Raw genomic sequence first — 23338 nt, forward strand, 5'->3', positions numbered from 1 at the left:
TGATTTTAAATATTAGAATCAAAAAAATAATATAATCCATTTTTTAGTTGAAGTGCATAATGATTTATGAAATTTATTATGTAGTTATGAAGTTGAAATTAATGCAGTTCTCCCCCCCCCCTCTCTTTTTGTTTTTAAATTAAGCCCTTTTCCGTTTAAGCAAAACTATCGCCGCCTGCGACTACAAAGTGCCAATGTGTGTAGGAGCTCTTGGGCTGACTGGCAGCAGGTCGTCTTTTGTGACGAATCCTACTTCAATTTTTGGCACCATGATGGCCAAATTTCGTGTCTGGCACTATGCCGGTGAACGTCACATTCCGTAGTGCATTATCGAAACGCCACAGTGGACAAACACCCGAACTTATGATCTGGGGTGCCATAGCATATCACGGACGATTGCAATTGCAACGCAATGTGTGCAATTTGAACAGTACCCGATACATAAATGAAGCTTACAGCCCCAAACTATTCCCTTTCCTGCAAGGATTGCCAGGTGCTGTATTCCAGCAGGATAATGCCGGTCCATATGTCGCCAGGACTGTCAAATCCTTCCTTTATTCGCAGCAGGTACAGCTTCTTCCTTGGCCTGCATATTCCCCGGAATGCAGGCCAAGGAGACTTGAACTAACTTGACTAAAACTTGGCGTTTTTAACCTAATTGCTAAAATTGAATTTTGACTGAAAATCTTTTTTTTTTCTTTTTGCCATGGTATTATTCGCTGTCACTTCAGATAACACGAAGGGTTTTTATTTTTCGGACTTTAAAACTCTTTTATTTTTAAACTATATTCAATATATATTTCGAAACTAATGATTGATTTTGAATTCAATGTTTGTTACTATTTTTTTTCCACAACTAATGAAATTATTTTAAATTGAGTTGTGTACATGGGTAAATATTTTTATTACTTTTTACTAGTTCAAATGCTGTATTCATTCATCAAAAACTAAGTTCTTGATTAGAGAATAGCTCAATATGACTGGTTGTTGAAAGATTTCAATTTCTTTTACATAGATATGTCTATTCTGCCGGGTGCAAGTAAAGGGCAGTAACTGCACATTTTTCATTTGTTCTGCATTTTTATCATCTATTGTACGTTATCTTTATTGTACATACTTACTTATTTGGTTTCCGCTGAAAAAGAGGCGCCAAAAAACTTCCAACATTTTCCCATTGTTAGTACTGAGTCCACCACATTTCTTAAAATATTTCAAAAACTTATTTCTGCAGATGCTGGCGTTTAACTGCACACGGCAGTATTATTTCCGTAAGTAAAACTACATAACTTCTATATTTTAACTGTCACTTGTTATTTTTGCAGCAACAAATAAACTGCTTGAAAATTCTGTTCAAGATTATTTCCATTTAATTTTTTTAGTTTTATCATGATTAGATATGTCTTTAGGAGTGGTTTTAATAATTTCTTAGAATTCTTATGTTAACTGGTTCCTGGAAGTAAAGTATTTGTTTTAGATTGCCTACAATTTTTCTCTTTCTGTCAATAATTTATACTATTACTATTTTTAACTATATATACTATTTTTAACAAAAAAAAGTGCATCTTTTCAAAATATATTCTTTATTAACAGCTTAAACCGCTCTAAACACTGCATTTTATTTAATATGCAATGCTTTTCGGGTAGGGCAAAGAAAGGAAACCATTATCATCGGTAACATAAATCAGGGAAATTTAGTGAACTTAATCAGGGAAAAGTCAGGGAACTTTTTTTCCGGTTCCTGTCGCCACCCTGCAAGAGGACTGTTATAGTATATAACACGCAATTAGTTGTACTATTAATGTCAAAACACCTATACCTGAATACCCATTTCAAAGGGTTTGTTCAGATCTTTTCGAGTTTAATAAAAAAATATATTTTGTTATCTCAGATAGTTATTCCGGGTTCTACGACTTTCAAAAATTGAAAAGTCCTACTTCTTATGACTGCATAAAAGTTTTAAAAAGGTGGTTTTCTGTACACGGAATTCCCGAAGTCTTGGAATCAGATAATGGACCCCAATTTTCTTCCAGACCTTTCAAAGCATTTCTAAAAGACTGGGATATAAAAAGAGAAACCTCCAGTCCATATCATGGTCAATCGAATGGCTTAGCAGAAAGAGCTGTTCAAGCAGCAAAAACTGTTCTTCAAAAACGTTATAAAAATAACACAGACATTGCTTTAGCTCTGGTAAATATCCGTAACACCCCAAGAGAAAACAATCTCATGTCCGCCAATCAACGCTTAATGAGCAGAAAAAACCAGATCACTTCTGCCCACTACTAAAGAAGCTCTAATGCCAAAAGTTGTTGAAAATGCGTCTGCATTACCGGAAGCAGCACGGATGAAAAATTCGCTAATCGACGTACAAAAGATTCCGCTTATACAATCAGTCCTGGTGATCACGTCAGAGTGCAAAAAGATCATAAAAGATGGATCGGAGGAGAGGTAGAAAAAATGGTCAATCCAAGATCCGCTATCATTAAAAGTGGAGAGCAAGTATTCCGGCGAAACACTATTCAAGTCGCCCCAACATTAGCAGACCTTCCTGTTTCCCAGAAAAGTTTTGTTGACTTTAAGTTCGACAAGTCACCTGCAGAAGTCCATTCATTGCCCCCCACCTCCAGTAACTTCACCAGCTCTAAGACACACCTCACCAACAAAACTCTCCAAACCTTCTCCCAAACTTGTCGAAACCAAATCGGGCCGCATTGTCAGGCCACCTAATAGACTGGACTTATAAACTCTCTTTAATTGTTTCTTGTAATATTGTATGTTCTGTGTTTTTTTTTATTTTTACAGGGGAAGATGTCGCATACGTCACACTTGTGCCTATTGAACATGTGACAGTTGTGTCTCTACACAGTCGGCAGTTACCTCCCGCGTAGTGTGTGATCGTCCGTAGTCAAATAAACATGTCTGGTTTGTATCCGCCTCGAGTCATTGTATTACTCACATCGCTACACTATGGTTTATGTATGGTACTTTTTCTTTCTGCTTACTCAAACAAAACTGAAATCAGAGAACCAGTATGCGAAGAATGCAAAACATTCAGCTACCCAGGGATGAATAAAACAACATAACGCTCGAAAGGCTTTGAGTTTCGGCGGATCTACCCGTTTTAGGGGACACTGAAACCATTTTAGCAGTTTTTGGAAAATTGTTCGTTTCAGCAGTTCAAATATTGTGATTGTATCTGAATACGAGTGAACACTTATTATTTATTTTATTTATTGGTTTTCTGCGGGCTCTCTAATACAAAGAGTAATGCAAAGAATCGAAACTCATTATGAGAAAAAAAGTATATAAAGAAAATAATGCTAAATGGTTTTGGGAACATATCACTATTGGTGCCATTTTCTGCCGTTGAATGTGACTGCTGTATCTCAAAGGTGATGCAGGGACTCGCACAAAACTTATTGTACAACTTGACTCTTAATGGAAACTTGCGCTGATTGAATATTGGTTTTAAACGCTCCAAATGAAGTAGTGCAATTATTAGGTTTTCTTTTTAAGTATCTCTTGCACAGTCGGGCATTTCTTATCTGTTAAGTGAGGCTCCCATATAGCAAAAAATTGCTCACCAGATTTACATAGAAATTATGCAGTTGGACTCCAATGAGGACTTCTGATATCCAGGTTTTTACTCTACATGTAAAGATAGTGCAGCGATTCAAACGAAATTCAGCATTCTGATGAACCTGAATGGGATCTGGAGTTAATCAAGTTTAAAGCTCGACGAGCGGAGTAGAACATTCAATGATAGAATGTTCTTCTCTTTAAGCATGAATGCTATTTAAGAAGTTCTCCCCAAAGAAACGAGCAGAACTGGTACTGATGAATACTCATCAAGGCTAGTTGTGATTTTATTTGAATTAATAAAATACTTTGATATTTATTAGTAAGATCAGTGTCTAACTAAAGGTCTTTAATGTGTATTACCTAGGCTGGTTCTACATGTTACATTTAAAAGTTAGTATTATTTTGTATACATTATTTATGTTTACAAACCTAATAAAATTCTTAGATATGTATCGAGAGTGCAAAATGTTCTTGGATAATCGTAACCTTCTTAAATCCAACAGTTCCTTAAATGTATATGCATTACAAACTTTCTTATTTTTATCATTTTATTTCAGCATCAAAATTCCGAAGTTACCAAAATCAGCCGAGTTATCAGCTGCCTCATCAGTGAAAGAAAAACCTGGTATCGTTTAAGTTTTCTAACAGGTAAGTTCCATTTTTTCCACTCACATGCATGTTTTGCCCCACTGCTTAGGATACTGCAATAAGTCAGTTTCAGAAATACTGTATTCCTTAACTGTTTTTAAAACATAGTAGCAGTGAATAGAGTATTTATTTTTCTTTTCCTTTTGTATTTTTTTCTAGATTCCTTTCCTCAAATACTCATGACAATTTCAAATCTAATTCGAAAATATAAAAAAAAGTATACATAAAAATCAATGAGACTTGTATATAATGAGCATTAATTAAAAAACGGACTTTTCCCTTCCCATTTCATCTTGCCAATGGAATTTAGTGATGCAGCAAGAAAGTAAAAGACAATATCTGCAAAGGAAAAATTTTTAAATCTCAGATTACAGGAAAACCTAAAAACAAAACAAAAAAAAAAAAAAAACGGAATTTTATTCATACATATTGGAGAAAAAGGCAACAGATATTTCTTCTCAATGGTTTCCTTCACACTACAAATTTTAATAAAAACATTGCTCAACAATGACAGTGATCAACAATAAACTTCTGATTGCAGGCTTACTTACATTTTAACGTTAGTTTAAAAAAAACAGTTATAATTCACGTTCTAATTACCTTCGAACAGTGGATCAAATTTTTATCAAATGCAGGAAAATAAAGGGTTTCAGTGAATATTTTATTATAATTTTTTGGAGCATTTTTTTTTTTGCCCTCACAATATGTATAAAAAACAAATATCATTTTTAGGTCCTATAATTAAAACTCGAACAGTACCGTACTCTTTTGGCGTTAAAAACGCCCCTAGGTTATTTCACGGGTGACAGAGTACCTCCCTGCCAAAAGTCTGTCAAGATCTGACGTAAACTGTGGAATTGCATGAGAAACATGCACACATATATACGCTTGGGTTGGCCGAAAAAAGGATATTACCGAGAAGCAACTTCTAATAGCAAAAAAAAGTTGTGTATTGCCATCTTAAATATGGGGGAAAATAGTTTTAAGAAAAAAAATATAATTATATCTTCAGATCGTGCATTGGCAGCAAAGTTTGAAAAAAGGTAAAAAATGGTCAATTTTCAAATATTTTTATAAAAATCCAGATGTTCGAAATTTTTGTTCCAATCGCGTTTAAATATTTGTATTTTTTTTAATCATAGTTTAATACAGATGTTCTCAAACTTATTTTGCCTAACGCGCACTTCGAGAATTATTTTCTCGCTCCCCCCCCCCCCCCCATTTTTTTTTTACTTTACTACGTCTTAAGAATCGCAATTGCAGTCATTATTTTAATGATTAAATTATGTGCGTCATGTGAAAATAAGACTTTCTGATGAGGGTAATGTAAAATACCATTTTGTAATATTAGGAAAACTTTTATTCATGCAAACATTACAATTTGAATTTTAAAACTAATCAAATGTGAAGGATGAATTTTATGATTTTCAACAAGTTTGTTTATATCAGGCTCGAATTTGCTCAAAAACAGCCGTAAGTCACTGCGTTTGGTAATTTGCAACCGAGTTCTCTTTTTAGTTAACAACGTTGCCACAGCACTAAATCCACGTTCACCACAAATACGATGTTGGGAATGCTGTCAAAAATCATTGAACGTTGAACCACAATCCATGGTACAATTGCGGGTTTGGCTTTTGTAGCCAAAATTCTTGGTATCCATTTTTGAATTTTATTTTTATTTCTCGTTCGTTATCAGTTCGATGAGTTCTTCCTCCAGCTGGGGTGATCCTGCTGTGTTGACATTTGAAAAAGGATCCAACACTCACTCCGGTATTTTCAATTTTGAAATGTCCTGGAATCGTTCTCCGAAATGACTGTGGAGGTTCTCCAAATGTTGGCAGTAAACAAGCAAGTCGTCGTCGTTGAACGATGCTGCTGACAAATTAGGGAAATTGAGAAACTCACGTCTGCCGATATTATTCTTGTATAAGAGCAATTTGGCTACAAAAGCAGCAATGACATTTTTTGTTTTAATCAAATTCAAGTTGTTACCTTGAAGTTGGAGATTGACATCATTAAATAATTTATACAGGTCTGTCAAGTACGCAGTATCATTCTTTGCAGTGATGAGGTTGTCGTGCAATTCTATGTCTTTGTTTTCCTAGAACTCTATCACAGAGTCAAATAGATTGTAAAATCGAGTCAGACAGTTACCTCTTGATAAGCAACTCACTCCTGTGTGCTATAGCAATCGGTCGAAGTCTCCATCATTAGCAACACGAAGCTGATTAAATAATCTGTCATTTAAAGCGCTTTTTGGGATTTTATCGGCCGCTTTGATGATGTATTGCAGTGATTGAGAGAGGCGCTCACTCAAGTTTTTCGCAACCAAATGTTGTCTATGAATGACGCAATGTACAGCGAACACACCTGGAATTTTATTTTTTAAGTGCGCCATGAAGCCTTTGTAACGTCCGGTCACAGCCGGAGCGCCATCCGTAGCAGCTGATATAATATTCTTCAGTGGAATTTCTTTCTCATCAGAAAATTTTTCCAGTGTATTACATACGGTTCTTCCTTTTGTATCCGTCTCTAAATTTGCGGCAAATATAGTACAGTGCAATTAGACATAAACCTCAGCATCCAAAGTAAAAGTTTCCCTTCAACTCCAAATTGTTGTATACTGTCCACATATTGTTTGGTAAAAAGTTACACCGTTTTCAGCGTCGGGTTTTGGGGGGAGGGGGGAAGAAGTTGGTAAATTAGTAGTTTTTATCAGTTTTTTGGAAATATTTAAAAAACTGTGATGTTTTTATCCTTTGAGATGGAGTGGGCATGTGTGTATTTGCACATAGCAGAGGCGAGGCATAATTTATTACGGCACAATACTTTTATTACACATTACTCACATCACGAACACACATACACAACTATATACCTCACGAATAGAACTAGAACTGAAACTTCACGCACAAAGGTAACAGTTACGGTTACCGCTAACCGGTTACATATCGATATATGACATCCCTTCCCCTTTACAAATCCAGTCTCTGTGGAGCTTTTCTAGATCTTGTGGATCTGCGCAGAGGAGGCGGATCTGCTGTTGACGACACAGGACTGGCTGCGGTGGTGTTGCCATCTGTCGCTGGTTCAGCCTGGTTGGTGTTGGCCGGCAAGACGACTGGTTCAGCTGGTGGCTCTGCTGAACTCCCATTTGTTGTAGCATCCGCTGCTGTTGTCGTAGTAGAACAGTGGGCCCTGGAGCAAGATTTGGAGCCTTGCCGATTCGTTCCCATTCCTGGTTCTCCAGATTCCCACCGTCCCTCATTTGGTCAACGTGGCGCCGCCACAGTTGCCCATTGACGTTGATGGTATAGTGGAGTTGTCCGTCTTTACTGACAACTTTCCCGAACTTCCATCTTTTATCACCGTGACGGTAGTTGCGCACTGCCACGTTGTCCCCTATGCGAAAGACACGATCCGAGAACTGAAAGTTATCCTTCCTAATCCTGTCTTGGACCCTGGCGTGCAGATCCGGTTTCACCAGGTCGATGCGTGTCCGGATCTCACGCTTCATCAGCAGCATTGCCGGCTGTGGAGGGAGGTCATGTTCGGAGCCTTCCTATACTGCATCAGGAAGGTGCTGAGCTTTTGCTGAATGGTGCCGGGGTATTCCTTCATGGCGCGAAGAGATTGCTTGACGGTAAACACATACCTTTCAGCTTGACCATTGCTGGAAGGCTTGAATGGAGCTGAAGGTCTATGCTTAATCCCGTTCCGGCTCAGGAAGATCTTAAATTCATCGGACTTGAACTGAGGCCCGTTGTCACTAACTATCATCAGTGGAAGTCCAAACCTCGCGAAGCAGTCCCTAAGACATTCGATCGTCTTCAATGCTGTTGTATTCTTCATTGGATACGCTTCCAGCCATTTAGAATGTGCATCCACGATGATCAGATACATATATCCGAACAATGGCCCAGCAAAATCAACATGTAGCCTCTCCCAAGGTTTGCTTGGGTACTCCCAATGGTGGACTTTGGCTTTTTGGGGATCTGTTTTAATTTGCGCGCAGTGGACACAATTCTTTACTGCTTCTTCTATATCCCTGTCTATGTTCTTCCAAAACACGAACGATCTTGCTATCGCTTTCATCTTTACAATCCCTAAATGCCCTTCGTGTAACTCTTGTAGCACCCGGCTCTGGAATTGTTTTGGAACCATGACTCTAGATCCGTACATGAATGCAGCCATCTTGGAGACTGTATTCCGCTTCCTTCCCCTTCAGACCCTCTCCACTTCGAAGTGCCTGCAACAGTGGTCTGCTTTCTTCATCTTCCTCTGTTCCTTTGGCTAATTCCCTGGCAGTGACTGGGAGTGTCTCAATCTGTTGCAGTTGGAAGAGCGTAACATCATCTCGGACTTCCAGTTCCTCTGACTGAGTCGGTAACCTTGAGAGAAAATCAGCATTCCCATGGTCCTTGGTGTTACGGTAGATGATGTCGAATTGGAAGGATTGAAGAGTCAAAGCATAGTGAAGAAGTCGTGTTGCTGCCAAAATTGGTAGGACCTTTCTTCGATCCAAAAATTGCAACTAATGGCTTGTGATCTGTTATAAGAATGAATCTTCGTCCCTTCAGGTATAGGTAGAATCTCTTAACTGCCCACACAATTGCAAGGGCTTCCTTATCAATTTGTGAATATTTTTTTCTCTGCGTTGTTAAGAGTTCTTGATGCAAAAGCTATAGGTCTTTCTGTTCCGTCGGACATTTTGTGGGATAGCACCGCGCCTAACCCTACTGGACTCGCGTCGGTTGCCAATGTTACTGGAAGTGCAGGGTCATAGTGCACCAGAATTAGTGGGGAACAAATCACCTTTTTAATGTTATGGAATGACTGTTCACAGTCCTTCGACCAGATGAACTTTGTTTCTTTTTTCATTAAATTATTCAACGGATTAGCAATTGTGGCCAAATTTGGACAAAATTTCCCATAAAATTGTACTAACCCCAGAAAACTTTTAACTTCTTGCACATTTTTTGGTTTAGGGGCACTCGCTATTGCACAGACTTTTTCATCTGTTTTATGCAAACCCTTGGAGTCAATCTTGTGACCCAAAAAATTAATCTCTTCCTCAAAAAATTTACTTTTCCTCAAATTTAGTTTTAATCCGTGCTCTTTGCATTTTTGAAAAAAAGTTTGCAGTGCCTCAAAATGTGCATCTTGAGTGGGTCCTGTTATACGAACATCGTCCATAAACACTTTAACCCCTGCCATTCCCTGGAACAGACCGTCAACATAGCGCTGCCAAATAGCTGGAGCCGCGTTTAGCCCATACATAAGCCTTTTGCATTTGTACAACCCTTTAGTTGTGTTAATTGTTAGGAGTTTTTGACTATTTTCGTGAACCTTTAGTTGTAAATAAGCGTGTTTAAATCTAATTTCGAGAATTCTTTTCCCCCATTTAGACAAGAAAATATCTCCTCCAACCTTGGTAAAGGGTGTTGTTGTACCATTATACTAGGATTAAGGGTTACCGAGTAGTCTGCACACAGACGTATTGATCCATCTGATTTTACGACTGGTACTACTGGCGTTGCCCATTCAGATGTTTCCACCTTTTCTATAATTCCTTCCCTTTCTAATCTGTCGATTTCTTGTTCAACACGATCTTTTAAGGCGAACGGAACAGGCCTTGATCGGCAAAATTTCGGTGTAACGTCTGATTTAAGTTCCAATTTTACCTCATAATTGTTTATTTCCCCTAATTTATCATCAAACAATTCTTTAAACTCATTAAGTAGTTTACTGAGATCATATTTCCCATGTGCACGAATTGATTTAATTGAATTCCAATTTATTTTGATTTTGAAAATCCATTCCCTACCTAAAATGGTGTCTAAGTCTTCCCTAACAATGTATAAATTTAATTTCAATTTTTGATTGTTATATTCAACGTTTACATTTACTACTCCCATTGGTACAACTTTCCCCCCATTATACGTAGTGAAAACCAAGTTAGTCTTTTGCAAAGGTTTCTTAGAAATTTCCCTGAACTTCTTTATATTCATCACAGAAACCGCTCCGCCAGTATCTAACTCCATGACTATAGGGCTGCCCTCAACTGTAACCGTCAGCATTATTGGAGGTCTTTTCCCCTCCTCCGAAATAATGCTATGTAATGGAACCGAGTTTTGGTTTCCATTTTCGGAATCAAGTTCGACACTAACTTGTCTTTGTTTACATTCTCTAGACTTTTGTTTTGCATAACAAGCTCTCTCTATGTGTCCAACCTTCTGACAGAAATGACACTGACTAGTTATAAATTTACAATTGTTACGATCATGATTCGTTCCGGAGCAACGCGAACACGATTTATTCTTAGCCTTGAATGCATCTTTCTGTTTACATTTTTGTTTATATTTATTTTTCCCACCTGGCCTCTCAATTTTCCTTTCTCCCATCTGATGGACATTTACTGTTTTATCTAAAAGCTCAGATGCACCTTTGAGAGCTTTTTCCATAGCCAAAGCAATTTTTAGCGTTCCTTCTAAATTCGTATCATCTTCCTCAAAAATTCTATTAAGAATAGCTTTATCCCGCAACCCACTAACAAACACATCTCTTAACATTACATTGAGCATGGCTTCCCCATAGCAACACGGAACTGAAAGGGATCTTAACTCAGCCAGATAGTCACTGACCGTTTCCCCTTCCCGCTGCTTGCGATTTAAGAACACATGTCTACTGGGTATAATTAGTGGTTTCGGATTTAAATGCTCTTTTAAAGTAATTTTCAAGCAATCAAAATCTTTTTCCGAAGGATTATCAGGAGCTAGCAGGTTCTTGAGCAAATTATACATTTTCGGGGATAAATTAGAAATAAAAGCTAACCCACGTCTGTCTTCAGGAACATTTTGAACCTTTAAATATGCTTCAAAGCGTTCAAGAAATGAATCGAAGCTTTCCTGACCTTCTTCAAACTTTTCAAAATGAACAGAAACTTTTGAACCTTCATTTGGTTTCGTTTCTGGCGTAATCGCCAATCTGTCCATTAAAAGTTTGTTTTGCTCAATTAAGCTTGAACCAGAGCCTCCATGATAAAATATTACTAGACGATGATATTAAAAAACTTTTACCTTGACCATGGCTGCATCGAGCTTTATCCTAATCCATTAGATTCTGTCGAAACACTTCACGAGAGTTCCGCTGAAGAATCTCATTACTTCACGGGTTCGTAAATCATTTCGTCGCCAGCTGTGATGTTTTTATCCTTTGAGATGGAGTGGGCATGTGTGTATTTGCACATAGCAGAGGCGAGGCATAATTTATTACGGCACAATACTTTTATTACACATTACTCACATCACGAACACACATACACAACTATATACCTCACGAATAGAACTAGAACTGAAACTTCACGCACAAAGGTAACAGTTACGGTTACCGCTAACCGGTTACATATCGATATATGACAAAAACTATGGCATTTAGAGCAAAAAGTGCAATATACAAAATAATCTACTCTAAATTACGAACAAAATGGTCCTAAGCATTATTTTGTTAAGTGAACGGGTCCATAGTTACGGCGGATGTAAAAGTAGAAAATTTTCGCATTTTTAAGTTTTTTTTAGAAAATGGAATTCTAACTACTATCGTAAACAGAAATAACTAAACAATTTTATTAAAAAGTAATATTGTACAATCGTATTCTAGTCTAAAAGAAACTAAGAGGCACCACATGGGGTTAGAAACTTAGAAATACTGGGAATGAGAATCGGTTTTCTGCAATTTGCGTGAACTGTGATAAAGCACTTGAAGTTAGAGTACTAGCTTTAAAAAAGATTGAGAACAAAACATTCAGAGATACACTTGAAAGGAAAGTTTGCTGTTCAGTCTCTAGCCCCCTTTACCAAGTCTAACAGCACCACTATGTGTGGGAACCCTAGTACCAGGGATGTTTTTGATCGGAAATTTCAGAAAATTTCGAAAATTTTAGGTTGACAACACATTCTAAAACTGAAAAATTATTTTAAAATATAACTAAAAAAAAACTTCTAATATCATTTTTATTAATGATTTGAAAGATTTTTGTATGCATATTTGAAGAGTTTTTACTGGGGAGGGGAAAGGCCTGAGCTTCCTCATAGTTTCAGAAAATTTCACACTGCCTTTAGAAAATTTTACTTGAGCTCACATGCACCCCTGATTAATAATCTCTCACATCGGATGGTGTGCACTGTAAGAAAATATGAGAGACTTTAAGAAATACTGTCAAACCCGCTTAAGTGAATAGCCATTTTGCCACGAAAAAATATTCTAATGAGCGGGATATTCCAAAAACCGAAATAAAAATAAATAACACATTACATTGGTTTGGTACATTGAAAATGTATTATAATTAAGCAGGATATTCTTTTAATCGATATTCTAATAAGCGGGCTCGACTGTATTTTAATTTCAATTACGTGCATATCCTCCATCCTTGTTCGACAAATCTGGCTTGATAAGGAAGGGGAGCAAATCTTCAATGGTGTCTGTTTTGGTTCCAGATTCAAATGAATCATCGGTCACCCCAGATTTAGAAAAAGTGTCCTACATCATTGATGAAGATCACCACCTTCTTCATCGTGTTTTCTGACGTTTCCCAGCTACCTTCAAATAGATTTGCAAGGAATACATAAATTACGTAATTGCTCATTATAGGCCAGCAACTTGTTTTTGATAAATACGAGAAAGGAACCACAAAAGATGAAGACCAATTACGTAGATCACGTTCTGCCACTAACGTTGAAGTCAAAGTTGAAGACTCAATCAGTGTAAGTATCAAGCAAAGTGAATGTCTTGCTAACACTAGGAGCAAAATTGCCCTTATTTCTCTCCCGACAATGTATTTGAAAAGAGGCAGTTGCACAGTTCGTCAAGCATTGGGTGACCTGACTTATTAATAGTTTTAACAGCTATTGATAAAGCTAAGAATGGAGTTGAAGCTTGTGTGATCGGCGATGACATGAACTTACTATTCTTGTTGAATGTTCACACACCATCAGAAAACAAATTGAAAATGGTGGTACCAAGGAAAGGCAATCAGCAGGAGAAGGTGTGCACTGTCTCGGACATTCAGCGAAGTATTGGAGATATGAAGGGTGTACTCTTTGCAATGTACGCCTTCACAGAATGTGACAATGTACCATCTATCTACAAGAAGGGAAACATTTCACCGTATAGGAAAGTGTAAGCCAACAACGCTCTTCATACGAAGCTTCCAAGTCTTTAACGATTCCAAAGCTGACCCCTTGTTCAGTGACTGACGCAGGAAAGTATTTCTTTCTTGCGATGTTTGGAGCAAAGAATACTGAAGATCTAGATAGCTTTCACTACCAGTGTTACTTGCAGGCTATTGCAAAACAGCCCATACATTCATTGTTCATGCACACACACGCACACAAGTTGACTTTCCCCCACTTCAGCAGCAACCAGGCAGCATTCATCTAGAACCTACCACCAGGTTCAGCAGCGGCTGGATGTGAAAAAGAATTTATCTCCAGTGGGGGTGGAAGAAGATTGGTGAATACCTGACACCAATTACAACAATGTGTTCTGCAGCTCCCTAGGAATTACTTTCCCTCATAGTGCGCGTTTACAAAGCCGAATGCTTCCGTAACTGCGAGTGCAGAAGTACTCGAAACTGCTCAAGCATGTGCAGCAATTGCTCAGGTCTAGGAAGTAATAACAAGGACACTAATATCATAGACGAAGATCTAGAAGAGGACGGTGGTATGCTTGAAGAGGACTGAATGCTGGTGATTACTTTACATCACAATATGTCGCATTCAACGTTCTACATTTGTATTAAATATTAGTATTGAACTCAGTTTACGAACGTCAAAAATATAACACAATAAAATATGGTTGCAATATACAGGCAAATATGCCTATTTTCAAAAGACAAAACTTCAAAAGCTGAAATTATAAAAATGTTATCAGGAAAAATGATATAACTATAAATCATAATTGTTTTGAATTTTTATAATTTGAAAAATCATTTATGTTTATATAAAATATGTTCATTCTTATTGCGGCATTGTCTAGAGAAAGTTTGTGTTTCTCCGTGCCGCAAATTTATATAGCTATGGTCCATGAATGCTTCTTTTCCCTTAAAAGTAGAGCCCCTTGAGGAGGTGGTGAGGTTGTCATTCCTTCAAAGGCTTATCACAAACATACCACCGGCCCTATAAATCGCAATTTGCTCTTACAAAACACTCCTCATACAAAAAATTAGTTTTCTGAGTGATAACCAATATTTTTTTCGAAAAATCTAAAATAATACGAAAAAATTCTATTTTTCACCTGCCGTAAATCTGCAACCATTCACTTAACAAAATAATGTTTAGGACCATTTTGTTCGAAATTTAGTGTAGATTATTTTGTATATTGCATAGCTGCCAAGTGCTCCGTTTTTCCCGGAGTTTCTCCGATTTTTATTGCATACTCCGAAAATCCGATTTATTCCAAAAAAACTCTGTTTTTTGACTTTGCTTGTACACTTTTCGATTTCTGAGGAAAAAGAAGAAATTTCCCTATCCTGGAAGGTAGGAATTATGCACAAACTCAACAAAAGATGAGGCAATTGTATGCCCTGGAAGCATTAGTGTCAAGATAAACACTGAGTGGGAGCGCTAATCGATCGGAGAACATCGTTTTTTCATTGAGCATTTCAGCTACGTGCAAAACGTAGCCGCCATGTTTAGTCATTCAGAAGATGGAAGTAGACGATGCTTATGCTTTCGTTTTCAAAGACAAAGCAGAATTGGGGGTTTCTTTTAACTGCAAACTAATGAAAATCAGCAAAATGTGCTGCAAAATGTTTTTTTTTTTGGTTATTTTAAATAATTTTATTGAGAAATGAAAACAAGTATACTATTTAAAATTTCATCTTATCCCTATTGCTTTGGACACGAATGTGCTAAAGATTCTCAATTAAATTGTAGTTTCATGGGGATTTTTTATTTTCAAATTATTTTCATGCAACAAATTCAAAATTTTGTATCTGAATTTTTGACTTAGTCGCCATATTTGGTCATTTGCGAGATTTAAGTACACATAACTCTTAAAGTGGCCAAGTTTTCAAAATCGGAATTAGATGTTTATTGCAATGCAAACTATTGAAAATAATGCGAAATGGGCTTCTTTTTTTTTCCGGAAAATTCTTAATTTTTTTCTTGAAAAATGAAAAAAAATTTTCTTCAGAATATTATGTTATCCTGATTGGTTTGGATGCTAATGTGCTAAAAACTGTCTATTTCATCTAAATTTTAGTTTTTTTTAAGGATTATTAATTATTTATAATTACTTTTAATGCAACAAATTCAAAAATCTATCATCTTAAATTTTTTGCATTGTTGCCATGTTTGGTCATTTGCAACATGGAAGTAGACAAGACTATTAATAGCCTAAGTTTCCGAAAACAGAATTGGTTGTTTGTCTCAATGCAAACTATTAAAAATAACAAAAGGCAAAAAGTTATGTTTTTTTTTTCAATTATTTTTTTGAAAGAGAAATTTTATCTGTATTTGATCCTTATTGCCTCGGAGGATTTGTTATAAGCTGAAACCATTTCATCTAAAATGAAGGTTCCTGCTGACTTCTCATTTATTTATTTATTTTTTTTAATAAATCAGAAATCTATTTTAACTTGAATTTTCCATGTACAAAAAAAGTATTGAATGACTCTATTTTAAAATGTGTGAAGTCCTATTCATCTATATATTTTTTTCATGAAAGTTGTAAAAACTGCCCCATCTCCCTCCAGTTTGTGGTTCAAAACTTGGTGACAGTTGTGGCCACTAAGTTTTTGGAGTCTAGTGGCCACTGGCCAGTTAGAAGACTTCCAAGTCTTGACCTTTACTATGAAGTTGCTTTACTTCCAAGTATAAGAAGTAATCGTGTTTTTTTTTTTTTTTAAATCTTCAATATGTTCTTATACAATGCATTTTCGATACATGTAGGATATGTATAAAGGAATATTTTAAAAAAGAGTTGCAGTTTTATTAAATCAAAAAGTAATCATGTTTTTTTTTTTAATTTTCAATATGTACTTACGTAATGATGCTTTTTTAATGTAAAATATTTTTATTTTAAACTTGGTTGTAGTTTTGTTGAAAATCTAACATGAAAATTCAGAAACGCATTGTAATGGTGCTTAGAACTTATAGAAGCTTACGGTACAGAAGAAAGGTTTAGCACAGGCCACGATTTGGTGCTCCTATTTTAACCCTCATTGCTCCTATTTTTTTATCTTGAGGTTGGCAGCTATGATATTGCATTTTTCGCGCTAAACACCATAGTTTTCTAAATATTTCGGAAAAACTGATAAAAACCACTAATTTACCACCTTCTTCCGCCCTCCCCCCAAAACCGGACGCTGAAAATGGTGTAACTTTTTACCAAACAATATGTGGACTGTATAGAACAATTTGGAGATGGAGGGAAAATATTACTTTATATGTTGAGGTTTGGCCTTTTTTTGGTCTATTTGCACCGTACTAATAGTACTTCTTGACATATTTTCTCATTTCAAATAAACCTCACGCATGACAACAACAATGCTTCATTGGTTGGTAAAGTGGATTCATCTAACTGAATTGAGAATTTAGAAGTCTTCAGATGATTGCCAGTGACTCTTCAATGTTTTCAGCCATCTCATCAATTTGTCTTTGCACGGAACTATTGCTCAAAGGAATTTTTCTGTAGTTATTACTTCTTTTATTGCCGGTAAAATTAAATCCTCTCCAATAGTGTGAGGTTTACCTGTTTGAACAATTAGCCAGGAGATATTGTAGGAAGCTCGGAATCGGTCGTCGTTTTGCTTAGAAGCTGCTGAAAAAAGTTTTGACACAGTTGGCTGAGCTGCGTATTTCTTTTGCAGTTCTTGAAAATAAGTCACATTTTTGTCTTTTTTATCTGAATGCATTTTATTCATATGATCTTGTAGCCTTGAGGGTTTCATCACTTCGTTTGAAAATATTTTTTGACAAAGAAGGCACATAGGAGAAGATGGATTTGTGGGATTTTCAATAAATCCATATTTTCAATATTCCGCGCTGTACTGCCGTCTCTTCCTTTTTGCTTCCGACATATTTTGTCGTCAAAAATGCCGAAGTAAAAAATAGAGCACTAAAAACTTGCTAATGACACCACTCGCAGTATTCACCACCGCACATACAGCACTTTACCTAGTCGCTAAATTCACTTGTCCCCTAGATGGCGTTACACAAGGAAACGGGCGTTAAGCGTAAAGGAGCGGTAAAGTTTGTGTTAAAATGAGAAAAAAATTTTAATTAGCCTTCGCTCCCCTAAACCGCTTCAATGCCCCCCAATCTTCCCTGTGCCCTTTACTGCTCCCCTATAGGCCTCCAGCGCCCACTTTGAGAAAGACTGGTTTAATCTATCTTTGAAAATATTTAATTCCTTTACAGTTATTTAGTTCGCACATAAGCCGCAAACTTACGTGAAATCGACCAAAAATCAACATTTTTAGCTTATTTTGTATATTGCAGTGTTTCTTCTTTTAGATCCCAGACATGTATTTTTTACAGTAAGTGTGCACTATACAGCTCTCTGCTGGAACTGAAATTCTACTGTGTTGCATTAACAACTCAGAACCCACCCCAAGTAGTTGGTTGCACTTAGTGTTCCACCTGCAGTTCCCAAGGAGACTGGACTTATTGACAGGACCTATACATTTGTAAAGTACTTTCATTATAACTATGTAGTTTTCAACAAGTTTCCATGTTTCGATCAAGGTGTACAGTTGGACTTACGACTCAGTTTTGGCACTGATGTTTGAAAAATATAAAGGTTTTCATATAAATCCATCTCTTCCGTCTCATACCTCAAATGAATTTCTGCGGATTCACTGAACAGTTCCACTATCCATTCCACTGCCCGTGCATGATATGGAAATTTTAAGAATACATGCTTAAGAAATAAATGTATAGTTTCTAGAAAGGGTAAAATATCCATGTTTTTCACATCATCAATGAAGCGGAGGAAGTAAACACGTTGACCTGTCAACTGCTGTAGTTCAAACTAACCGCTGTAGTCGAATCTTAATATTGATGAAAGAAATTTTCTTATAGCTTTTGAAGTGTTTCTTGATTGATAGTTTTTTGCGTTGTATAGATATCCTACTGTAATCCAATTCCTTTACATTTCTCATTTAGTGCATTGCCATGACCAATAACAATTTCTCAAAAATAATAAAGTAAGCATTTCATTGAATCATGGGATCCACGATGTTTGGGAGATTATCAAACATCTGACTTGTAGATTTTATAAAATTATGTTGGCCTTCAGGTAGACCAACGGATGTGGAATGGTAAGTTCGGGAGAAATGAAGCAATGGAAACTGAATTTCAATTTAAATAACAATTTATTCAAACATGTGTAAAATGTAAGTAGGCAAAAACAATCAAACATTTATAAAAAGCATATCCCCTATTAACAATTCAAATATAATAATACCCCCCCCCCAACACACAAATATCACAGAGAAATATCACAAGATTCAGTTACTTAAGAAAACCATCATCAGTTCTAAAACTTTCCTAATATTTTTTAAAATTTACCCTACTCCATGCCACTACAATGGTAGCTGTCCAGAAAACTATATACAAATACAAAAGTGACGACCAGCAACAGGCTCTGGGCCCAGCTAGACTGGTCCTAGTCAATTTACAATCCCCAGTGAAGATCAATGGCCCTCTTAAAACTAACTACTCCCTTGCTCATGACCACCTCTTCCGGTAAACTGTTCCAAGGTTCCACTACCCTGCTAAAGTAATAATTTTTCCTAACATCCATGTTAGCCTGAGATTTAAATAGCTTAAAACAATGACCCCTTGTCCTGTTTTCAGTGCTAAACTTCAGTTCCGTAACATCTTTCATTTTAATAAATTTAAACAACTGAATCATGTCCCCTCGGTCTCTTCTTTGCTCAAGACTGTACACTTTTTGCCTTCTAAGCCTGGAATCATAGTCTAAGTGAGAAAGTCCATTTATTAGCCTTGTAGCTCACCTTTGAACATTTTCCAATACATTGATGTCTTTCTTAAGATAAGGAGACCAAAACTGAACAGCATACTCCAAATGAGGTCTTACCAAACTTCTATATAAGGGCAGAAGAACTTCTTTAGATTTGTTTGAAATAGATCTATTGATAAACCCAAGCATCTTATTGGCCTTGTTACTAGCAATGCTGCACTGTTGGCTAAACTTTAAATCCTGACTTATTAAGACCCCCAGATCAGTAACTTTGTCTGCCTGACTAATGACTGAACCTTGCAAATAATAACTTGTACACTTATTTCCATGCCCTAAATATAGCACTTGACATTTCCCAACATTAACAGCCATACCCCATTTAACAGCCCACTCCGTAATATGATCTAGATCCTCTTGCAGCTGTTTTGCTTGCGCTTCATTTTCTACAGTCCCCATAACTTTGACATCATCAGCAAAACAATTCATGTTCCCAGAAATATTTTTGTGAATATCGTTCATAAAAACAATGAACAAAACAGGCCCTAACACTGATCCTTGAGGAACCCCGCTTAAGACCTCACTCCAATTAGAATAATTTCCCCTTACAACTACCCGTTGTTTCCTTCCAGTCAGCCAGTTTTTTACCCAAATGAGAGTTTTTTCTCCTATTCCTATATCAGCTAATTTGCTAAGTAGAGCAACATGCGGTACCTTATCGAAAGCTTTTTGAAAATCAATGTAAACAACATCTACAGACTTCTTATTGTACAAAGCCATGGTAACTTTGTCATAGAAATGTATAAAATTAGTTGCGCAAGATTTACCTTTCCTGAAACCGTACTGAAAACTAGTCAGTAGATTATTAGTCTCTAGAAAATTTACTTTCTTAATTTTTATCAATGTTTCAAAAATTTTGCAAACCACGGAAGTTAGACTCAATGGTGTATAATTGCCCGCACTCCCTTTAGACCCTTTCTTGAAGAGCAGTGTAATGTTAGCCAGCTTCCAGTCCTCTGGCACTGTCCCCGAATTATAAGAAGCATTGAAAATATTTACGATTACATCTGCCAATTCCTCGGCACATTCAACTAAAATTTTTGAAAAAATATTATCAGGTCTCGGAGCCTTAGTCTCTTTATTTTTTTCCAAATGAAGTCAAACGTCATCCCTGGAAAATACAAAGTCCTCAAGCTGTATTATAGCTTGTGTCTTGTTGGTGTTAACTGTTGAGATACAGTTATCGTTAAAAACACTCAAAAAAAAAGTTATTAAAAACATTAGCAGTATCACTATCGTCCTGAATTAAAATTCCGTGCTTATCAACCAGTGGCCCAATATGACTATTTCGAACTTTCCCCGAATTAGCGTATGCAAAAAACCTCTTGGGATTCCTGTTTATGTTATCTGCCAGTCTTTGCTCCAACTCTCTTTTCTGAATCCGTACCAAATACTTAAATTTATGCCTTGCCTTACAATATTGGAGCCTATCTGCACTGTGACCAGTTTCTCTAAACCTATGAAAAGCAGCTTGCTTGTAATTTAGAGCGTCTTTAGTTTCACTGGAGAACCACATTGGCCGAATTTTAGTGTTGACACCCTTTCTCCTGAAAGGAACATGGTTCCCAACCGTTTTCGCTAGCTTTTCCTTAAACTCTGCCCACTGAAGATTCACATTGCTATTGTCCAATCCAGAAGAAAAAAACTGCTTTCAAACTCTGCCTAAGTGCCACAAAATCAGTATTTCTGAAATTGGGCACAAACCTAAAATTCTCTACTTTGTGCGTATCAAATTTAATCCCAAACCTAATACTGTTGTGGTCACTGTCTCCAATGTATTCCCCTACACATAACCCCTGAACAGAACCTTCCATATCACAGAAAACTAGATCCAAAATCATGTCCTGTCGAGTACCCTGAGTTGAATTTGATCTAAAAAACAGTCACCAATTACTTTCAAAAATTCCTCTTCTCTGCTATTACTATGGTAAAAATTATTCCAATGAATTCCTGGAAAATTAAGATCTCCCATTATGATGACTGACCCCTTGCTTGAAATGTCACTAATAATACTAAACATCTGTTCATCTTGACCCTGGCTTAGGTTTGGTGACCTATAAATGTTCCCTAAACGTAGTTTATTGCCCTTATTGCTTATCAACTCCAGCCAAATCATATCAATCTCATTAAGTTTATCATTAATTACCAATTCATTGCAAGTTAAAGTGTCTCTGACATAAAATAAAACCTCACCACCTCTTTTACCTACTCTATCTTGTCTAAACAATTTATACCCAGCAATAGATAATAAATAATCATCACTTTCGGTAGCCCATGTCTCGGTAACTCCAATAATATCCATCCTCTCGTCTATTGTTATGCTTTTCAATTCTTCCATCTTGTTCCTAATACTACGAGCATTTGTATAAAAAACCTTAAGTAAGCCCATCTTGCCTTTATTTAATGCTGCACGATTATTTGAATCCCAACTGTTAAAATCTTTTCTCTTACTAGCCACTCTATTTCCGTTTCTACTAAAATCCCAATAGTTAGTACCCATTCGAATTCTGCTCCTTAAAACATGCCCCCCATTCCAACTTAGTTTTTTGATTCTGAATCCCCTAAAACCAAACCACTAACCATTTTGACCCCCGTAGAGCACAGATGCAGGCCATCCCTAGCAATCCAATCGCGTTTACATTTACTCCACACATCAACAAACCTCATACTACGCTTAACGCAAATTTCCTTGAGTTCCAGGTTCATAGAAATTAGCGTTAAGCATAGTATCAAAAAGTTCATACCACTGGAAGTCCATACTTTAAACTTGGCACACATAACAACGAAGGCAACAACATCCATGTGTCGGATGTTCAGACGAGTTGAAAACGTCCACTCGTGGACGGCAGACCAAAATCCATGGTCAATCAATCCCAGGACCACCCATGGCACAGAAACAGGCAGCAAAGGAAATTATTTGCCCAGCTTAAAGCAAAAGAGGAAGCATCCACTAGCAGAGGATGCCTCATTGTATAGTGGATTCAATCCAGTCCGACCGGCTCCGCAATTGGGTATGTGCCTGACGAACCTTCCGGCCCTGTTAGGCCTAGTACTTAAAAGAAACATCAACTCTTCAAATTTATATTCCTAAAAAAAAAAAAACTCCTTGGGGATTTCTATACGCTCGGGGTTTACACACAGCGATCTTTCAACGACATTTAAAGCAGGAATGTATTTCTAGGGTAGTTTGAGTGAACAAGTAAGTTTTAAACAATTAAAATACATTCTAGCTTTTTATGAATCTCTCAAAGAACCAAAATAAATGGCTTTCGCCAACACTTTAAATAAGTGTGCAGGTGCATGTTTCACGGACATTTGTTCCTTTCTTTAAAATTTTAATTATAAAACCATTGAAGCATAATTTTTAAAGATATTATTTACACGTGGCTTCATTCCTCTAGTAGTAGTTTAGTTCAAATATTATACAGCCCCAGCACTCCCTTAGCACACGTTAACATTTTCTAAGTTAATAATATTTAATTTCACAAAAACAGTTGACGCTTTACCCATTAATCAGTAAATGTTCCTCTTTTACACTCCGCTTGTAGAATGGGTTATTAAACTGGTTAGGGAGTCGGTAGGTAGGGTGTTTTTTAGAATGAGACAAGATATGGATTAATGTGAAAACCCTTATGCTCGCAATCCTCAATGCAAAAATTGAGTCACTAGTAAGGTTTCCAATCCCGATCCGGAATCCCGCGGGATCTTGTATGTTATTTAGGGGGATTAATCCGGCGGGATTTCCAATTCCACAATGTTTTTTCGATGCAAAGTTTTTCCAACATTTGGTTTGTGTATTAGGAATTAGGCATTTCCAGTGATTATTTTTTTAATTAGAAAATGTTTCAAAATACTACTGCTATTTTTGATTGAACCCACAATCTCGTTTGTAGTTTCAAATAATAGAGAGACTACTGTATTTGAGTACTCCCAAGCCTGTTTTTATGCGGTGGATAAGGACCGCATAAGAACATAGCATAAAAAAAAATTGTTAAAAAGTTGTTTCCGCAACACAGTTAAAATGTATTTTAATACGGTAGATAGGGACCGCATAAAAAGTTTCACA

At 36.7% G+C, this 23338-nt stretch overlaps 1 long non-coding RNA gene across 1 annotated transcript in view; it reads left to right on the forward strand.

Moving 5' to 3' along the window:
• The first annotated feature begins 2642 nt into the window (after window positions 1-2642).
• LOC129233724 (uncharacterized) overlaps window positions 2643-23338 on the forward strand; it is a 53490-nt gene continuing 32794 nt past the window's right edge. The window contains exons 1-2 of the long non-coding RNA XR_008581479.1: window positions 2643-2919; window positions 4137-4227. This is a non-coding gene — a long non-coding RNA (uncharacterized LOC129233724). The remainder of the gene's footprint in view (window positions 2920-4136; window positions 4228-23338) is intronic.

The sequence above is a fragment of the Uloborus diversus genome, unplaced genomic scaffold (genome assembly GCF_026930045.1).
Source record: "Uloborus diversus isolate 005 unplaced genomic scaffold, Udiv.v.3.1 scaffold_66, whole genome shotgun sequence".
Taxonomy (NCBI): Eukaryota; Metazoa; Arthropoda; class Arachnida; order Araneae; family Uloboridae; genus Uloborus; species Uloborus diversus.